The sequence below is a fragment of the Myotis myotis genome, unplaced genomic scaffold, assembly GCF_014108235.1.
Source record: "Myotis myotis isolate mMyoMyo1 unplaced genomic scaffold, mMyoMyo1.p scaffold_m19_p_3, whole genome shotgun sequence".
NCBI lineage: Eukaryota > Metazoa > Chordata > Mammalia > Chiroptera > Vespertilionidae > Myotis > Myotis myotis.
In genome coordinates this window covers 68894877-68902270 of record NW_023416335.1, presented here as the reverse complement: position 1 = coordinate 68902270, position 7394 = coordinate 68894877, and the positions used below count along the sequence as shown (strand labels likewise).

The following is a 7394-nucleotide window of genomic DNA, read 5'->3' as shown; positions in this document are numbered from 1 at the left end:
GGCTTGTGACCTGGTGGAGAAAAACCGTAACAAATTGTCTGGTGTGAGAGAAAGAAAACATTTCAGTTTTAATAACCTCCATTGAAATAGAGTTTTTCTCCTTACAAAACCTTAGTTCCCGACACAGTATAGTATCAGTACCTTCCTAGCTATGTGTTCTAGAAACAGAGAGTACAACATGCTGGGAAGGGGCCATGAGACCATATCTCAAGGCCTGGCCTGATGTCAGTACCTTCCTATCTATGTGTTTTAGGAACGACAGCACAGTGCGCCCCGTCTGGCCGAAGCGCCAGATATGCAGCCCAGCACAACCCTCAGCTGTTTGCCTCCAACCTCTGGTTCATCTCGCATACCACTGACCTGCCTTCCTGGAGCTCCTCACCTTCAAGTTGACTGTGATCCTGCTTGACCGTCCACAACTTAAAAAAAAAATCATATTGGTTTGAGTTTTGTCCTTTTGCGATGTTCCTTCTTGGCGGATGACCCACAGCATGCGAACCTTAAAAGAAACTGGAAGGCCCTCCTAGCCACCTCCTGCCAGGCTGGGGAGCTTCTATGGGCGTCTCCCCCACTGCTGCTGGTGGTGGTGGTGCTGCTGCTCTGGCTGCTGGGTCCGATCTCAACGCTATACCTGATGTTGTCTGTGCTGGAGGTATCTGTGCTGGACTCTGAGGCAGTGGTGGTCATGGTTTCCAGAGTGGGTGGCCAAGTGGTCACCCTCAACCTCAGGCAGTTTGGGGGAATGGAAGGCTTTTTGGTCTTCTCAGCAAATGGCTAACCAACCTCTTGCTCGAGGATGTGCTACAGGTGCTACTGGTTTCAGGGGAACGGTAAGGTTTTACCTTGATGGTGTGGCTTGGTGTCTTGGTCTTCATCATTCGGAGTATCATGTATGTTCCCATCATGTCAAATTTTCTCGGTGTTATTGACTCCTGGACTATGCCCTGACTTAAGCCGAGGTTCTGCATCATTCTTATTATTTGTGGGTTCAACTCACCCCAGGGCGGCTCGCTGTATGGCCTTAGCACTTCCTCCTGGCCCTTGTTGAGCAAGGGGTCCTTCATTACGTCTTCTAGGTTTGGTCTTTGGCTAGGGTCGACAGTGAAAAATTTTCTTAAAAGTGTTTGAACCTCCCCTGACATAGAGCATGGGACGTGGAAATGTCCACTTAGTATCTGCTGCTTCACATTCACATGCTGTCCCCCGCAAACGGTGCCACCCCTGTCAGCATCCTGTATAATAACACCCCCAAACTCCAGACGTCTGTTTTTCGGCCATCGTAGATATTCCGGTTTAAGATTTCTGGTGCTAAATAGTCTATGGAGCCACAGAAGGTGCACTGCATATGGTCTCTCACTTGCCTACTAAAGCCAAAGTCTGTTAATTTGATTGTATCATCAATATCTTTTAGGATGTTGTCTGGTGTCAGGTCCCTGTGGATCACGTCTTTCTGGTGGCAGTGCTGGACTGCAGATACTACCTGCCGGAACATGGTGCGGGCTTCTCCCTCGTCCATGGCGCCATTGTCCTCCAAGTGTTCAAGGAGATTTCCTCTGCCAACGTGTTCCATCACTAAAAAAATACTTGTCCGGGGTGACAAGCACCTCAAACAATTTGGTGATATTTGAGTGATTTACCCTCTTAAAGCAATGGACTTCTTGAAAAAAACTTAGAGATGCCCTGCCGTCTAATGGCTTTTACCACCACGTGTGCCCCAGTCAGTACATGCCGAGCCCACCGCACCTCATAAGATGGTCCCTTTTGGATGGTCTTGAGAAGGAGATACTCGCCAATATACTGTTCCCTGTGGGGCAAATGGGATGCACAGAGATTAAACATGGCACCTTCAAAATAACACAAAAGAACAAAAACAAAAAGAAAAATAGCCAAAACAAGCTAAGGAGTCCAACAGGTCACCAAAAATCAGCTTCCTGGGTTATAACGGACAAAAACCTCTGCTTGATCAGGATCTTATATGGGAGTGGTTTTTGGTCGCATGACCCTTATACTCTGGGAAAAACAAAAAGACAACCCACAAAGAGCTTTTTGTTTATGTAGGATTTAAATATTGCTATTTACTTTATTAGTAATAAAAATCTGTAAGATGCACGTGCACAAATACAAAGGAAAAGTCTGACTGATTCTCATGCTCTAGGCATCAGTTCAGATGTCACCTGCTTAGAGAGGATGTCCCTGATCCATCCATTCCTACCTTCCTCACCCAGCTGGTCAGGGTTGTCGTCTTCATAGCACTGACCACAGTGTGGCTGATTCTTGTTTACTGTCAGTCCTTCCCATGAAGGGAGGAGCATGACTAGTGTTTCCTGTGTCTAGCACAGTGAGTGGCAACAAAACAAATATTTAATAAATATTTTGTCACTGGATTAACAGAAGAGTTTGGGGGAACAAAAGAAAATATGGCCAACTACTTATTTAATCAAAGTGATTCATAAAAAGATCTTCAAAAACTCAGCTTTTGGGGCAGATAAGATAGGACCGAGGAGGGCTGAAGTTTTGGTTTCCAGGTATGTGTGTACTCAGTGAGGCTGAGGAAAGGCCACTGTTGGAGCCTTGCTGTAAAGATTAAAGGAGATGGTGTGTTCCTCCAATGGTACTTGCTAAGGATGCAATAAATTTGGGTCCAGCTACAGGTATTTTTACATCTTGAATATTCATTTCCAGATGACTCATAGGACTTCTCAGGTGACCCTGAATAGGCCATTTGCATAAATCCCCATGTTACTTAAATGAACCATCTCTGTGGACAGAAGTAATGCTGAGGCTTAGTCATTTGCATTTATAAATACACTGAAATAGCTGGATGAATGAATTTCTGCTGAGGTACAAAATATGTTGGGGCAAATTCTACCCTTTCTGGAGGCAGAGAGGGACAGGCAGGCTTGAGGACATTCAGGGGAAGCCTCTGGCATATTATGTTTCAAACTACCTACTTTGAGTACATCAGGTGTTTTAACCACATGTATAAATTATTATTCTAGTAATTACTTTCCTTTAACATTTCCCTCCTAAAATCTCAGCTCTGTGTATAGGGAATCTTTAGAGGGAGCCTGTGAGCTTTTAGATTGTGATTTTTACCTACATCAGTGACACAGAGCTCCTAAGCATGACAGTCTCTGATGTTGAGCTGATTGGGACCCAAATGGGGACACCTCATCAATTCTAGGCATATATTCACAAGTTCCAGTCAGAGATTAGTATAAGCTCAGAAAGGAGGACAGGGAAAACTTCAAAAGAAGCTGCCAGTCTATGAGTTAGTTATATCCATTTATAAGAATGGTCTTAATAGTTACTTAAGAAATAATACCAGTAGAATAGAATATTTTCTTAGCATAATGATCTCTTTCAGCAAGGTAAATACAGACTCAAAGATAAGACTTTTAATGTGCCTGACCAGCGTGGCTCCGTGGTTGAGCGTTGACCTATGAACTAGGAGGTCACAGTTCAATTCCAGGTCAGGGCACATGTCTGGGTGTTGGGTTGGTCCCCAGTAGGGGGCATGCAAGGGATAGCCAATCAATAATTCTCACTCATCATTGATGTTTCTCTCTCGCTCTCCCTTCCTCTCTGAAATCAATAAAATAGATTTTTTTAAAAATACAGTTGATGTAACACTGTCAAGGGAAAAGCCAAGCTCAAAAAAGAAAGAAACTGGCAATCATCTTTTTCAATATACTAGTACCCTAACACTTATGTGTTTGTGATTGTGCCCAAGTGAGCATATAGCTTTTTTATGTTTTTCTTGACCTTGTAGTTTTCTTACTTTGGGATGGAGGTTGGCAATAAGTAATTTTATTACTTGTTCTCAGGAGTAAGAAGGATTTTTTGCTCTACTGTGCCTGGCTCTTCCTGAAGGAGGACTGAGTTTCTTGACCCTTTCAATGGATCCAGACAGGTCCTAGGAACTGCTCCTTCAGACCCTGATGCTCTTTTCTGTTCATCATATCTTCTGGGATTTTCTTTACCTGCTTTACCTCCAAAATCTCTTCTTCCTCAGCAGGTAGCAGGGCCGCTTCTTGCTGCTCAGAGGCCATGCGAGGTTGCGTTCTTTCCAGGGCCAGTCCCCGCACGTGTCCATGAGCCCACACCAGCTCATTACGGGTGCTTCCTAGACCTCAGCCGAGGTTCTGGTTAGATGAGGACCGCGCATGGAGCCACAGGAGAGGTTGCCCACATCCACCCTTAAGACTTAGGATTTCTTCTTGTCTCCTCATCCATGAATTGTGTGAATGCCGTGGGGCCATTCTACTCATTGGCCCCTGAGTACCCTAGCTCATATTTCCTCTTTTTGTGCCAAAGTTTTCTCAGCTTTTGAACTAGTTATCTTAACAGATGCCTATCACTCTATGCTGGCTGAAAAGATGGAATGCAAAGACCCTTGGGGACTGACTTGTAAAATGTCCCTCTGATTGATCACTTTGATAATATAGTGTTGAATATTGTAACATGACAGAAAACAGTTGAAGCACTAAATGACGCTGGGCAAGGCATCCTAGACAGAGACTAAGGTGCTACCAAAAAATGTTTGGAATTTCAAATTAAGTGGCTTTTGGTGACGGAACACCTTTGTGTTCTCTTTGTTTGGAAAGAGTCCAATGGTTTTGACTTGCAAGAAGGCAACTCAAGGGACCATCACTTTTATCTACTCAGCCAACATCAAATATTTATTGAACAACTACTAAGTGCAAATCATGTTACACTACACATGCTAAGAAAACACTTCTGTCTCTTCCAGGGAAGGCACACTTTAAAGGATGAATACAAACAAATGGAAATACTCATTTATTTTCAGTCAGTTATATAAGCACAAAGCAAATAGGCAGGTGTGGGATGTAAAAGGGCGCTCATTACAAGGTCTACAAATGGGCACATCTTTGCATCCAGCTACCGGTTCTGTAAATTGTCTCAGAGTCCCCTACATTTAAAAATGGCATCAAAATCCTGCAGGTTCTGTAGAAAAGAAATAAGATGTACCATTTATTTACTGTGATACTGATCAGGCAGCATCTATGTTCATGTCTAACCTGGCAACCTGTTGATTATTCTCATGATATGTTTACTATCTTCTATTCTCACCAAAAGTTTTTAGGGAGGAGTGTGGTCTGGTTAAGGGCAGGGTTTGAGACAGACAGACTTGGGTTTGAGCCCAACTTCATCACTTACTTATAGTCCTCTCTTTGCAGGTAAATGACTAAATCTTGCTTCCATTTCCTTATCTATAAAATAGATATGATTTCATTGAATATATATAGTTGTGCAGGGGAAATGAGATCAAGTGAAAAAAAATATATCTGTGTCCATATGGTTTGGCTCAGTGGCTGAGCGTTGATCTATGAACCAGGAGTTCACTGTTTGATTCCAGTTAGGGCACATGCCAGGGTTGCGGGCTCAATCCCTAGTCGGGGTAGGGGCAGTGCAGGGATCAGCCAATTGATTATTCTCTCTCATAATTGATGTTTCTATGTCTCTTTCTCTCCCTTCCTCTCTAAAATCAATAAAAATGGATTTAAAAATTATATCTGTAGAAAGCCTAAAAGTAATAAGTATTCAAGAAACATGAATAATTTTCCTATCCCTCCCACCCCCACCACTTGAATTAAAGTGTGTGAGTCAGTGAATGAAGGACACAGGACCTAACAATTGTGACGTGACCTCTTTCTCCTATGATTGTGCATATTGCACTTAAAGTTCATTTCAATTTCATGGCAACTATATTATCCCTTGTGTTGTTTACTGTTGTAATCATACTACACACTAGTTCTACATTTAACGATACTAGATACTGTCTCCCCAGCTGAATGAAAGGTCCTTGAGCATGAGACTTGTTAGAATCTTTCGTACATGCACTTTTAGGTTATATTTAAAGTGCTCAGTATGTATTTTTCTAATGATTAACTCGAATAACATGATAAATGCCTATGATCAGACCATGATACCTATCTACTTATTTGCTAGTTTTCGAAGCCAGGCACTACAGTGTACAGGTACTTATTGAAAGTCCAGTGTATGTAGGACACTGGCAATCTAGGTCTTTTGAAGCTCTTTCAGCTTGGGGTGGGGATGAGCCAAGCATTGCATCATAATAAGATGACTCACAAATGTCTGACAAGAAATTATGTCTAAACCTCTGTGGATTACTCCATGGGATAAAGAGAGAAAAGTGGTTGTTTGGAATTATTTTAGGATTTGTAAACTTATTTATCTTAGTGGGACAAGGGAAAACAAAAATGTAGGAAAAACAATGAGTGCTATGCCAATGAACTGATGACACTTTTCACGTCCTAAGAGATAATCTTTGAAAGCGGAACATGAATTGAAGAACACATTTACTGACAGCTAATCTTGCTAAGTTCTTTCTTTGGTATAATAAACTTCCATTCACTCAAAGACTAGTGCTCTCTGTGCCAGGTACGTTGTTAAGAAACAAGGAAATGGAAATAAGCCAATTATAGTCCTTGTCTTTAAGGAATATGTAATTTAGTAGTTAACTGATTCTTGAAACAAATACTAAGTGAGAAAGAAAGAGGGTAGAAGAATAGAGGGAAGGGGGAGGGAAAGAGAGAGAAATACTGTCTAAAATTTGAAAGTATGCATATACAAAGGTAATCTTGATGATTAGTCAGAACATTTCATCTCAGTATGTGGACACTAGGATTTCTTTTTAAAAACTTGTGCATGGCTCTGACCAGTTTGGCTCAGTGGATAGAGCATTGACCTGAGTACTAAAGGGTCCCAGGTTCGATTCAGGTCAAAGGCATGTACCTTGGTTGAGGGCATATCCCCAGTAGGGGGTGTGCAGAAGGCAGCTGATCAATATTTCTCATTGATGTTTCTAACTCTCTATCCCGCTCTCTTCCTCTCTGTAAAAAATTAATAAAATATGTTTTAAAAATATATATAAAAAAATATATAAAAAGACAAGAACAGAGGTCTCCTCATCTCCTCTTTTCATTGTCTCCCGACAAGTAACTCCAATCAGTAAAAGTCTTAGATAGTTAAGTGTCAATTTCCTATTAGCTTGAACAATAGGAAACAGGTACATTTTACACTACTAATCTTTCCAGTAAAGTATTAGTAATATGCTTTACCAGTCTTAATCACTTCAATGACCTTCTTAATTTAATATATTTAACTTTTTTCATTTGTGATTCTTGTCAGAATAATTAAATAACTAGGTAAAGCATGTACCTAAACAAATTAGGTATTTTAATGAAACAGTATTCACAGTTCATTAGATAAAAGTCAGATTTTGGCCCTGACGGGTTTGGCTCAGTGGATAGAGTGTCGGCCTGAGGACTGAAAGGTCCCAGGTTCAATTCCGGTCAAGGGCATGTACATTGGTTGCAGGCACATCTCCAGTAGGAGGTGTGCAGGAG

At 41.6% G+C, this 7394-nt stretch overlaps 1 pseudogene; it reads right to left on the bottom strand.

Annotated features, from left to right (window-relative positions):
- Positions 1-725: 725 nt before the first annotated feature.
- LOC118650434 lies at positions 726-1839 on the bottom strand (annotated as a pseudogene).
- Positions 1840-7394: the final 5555 nt, after the last annotated feature.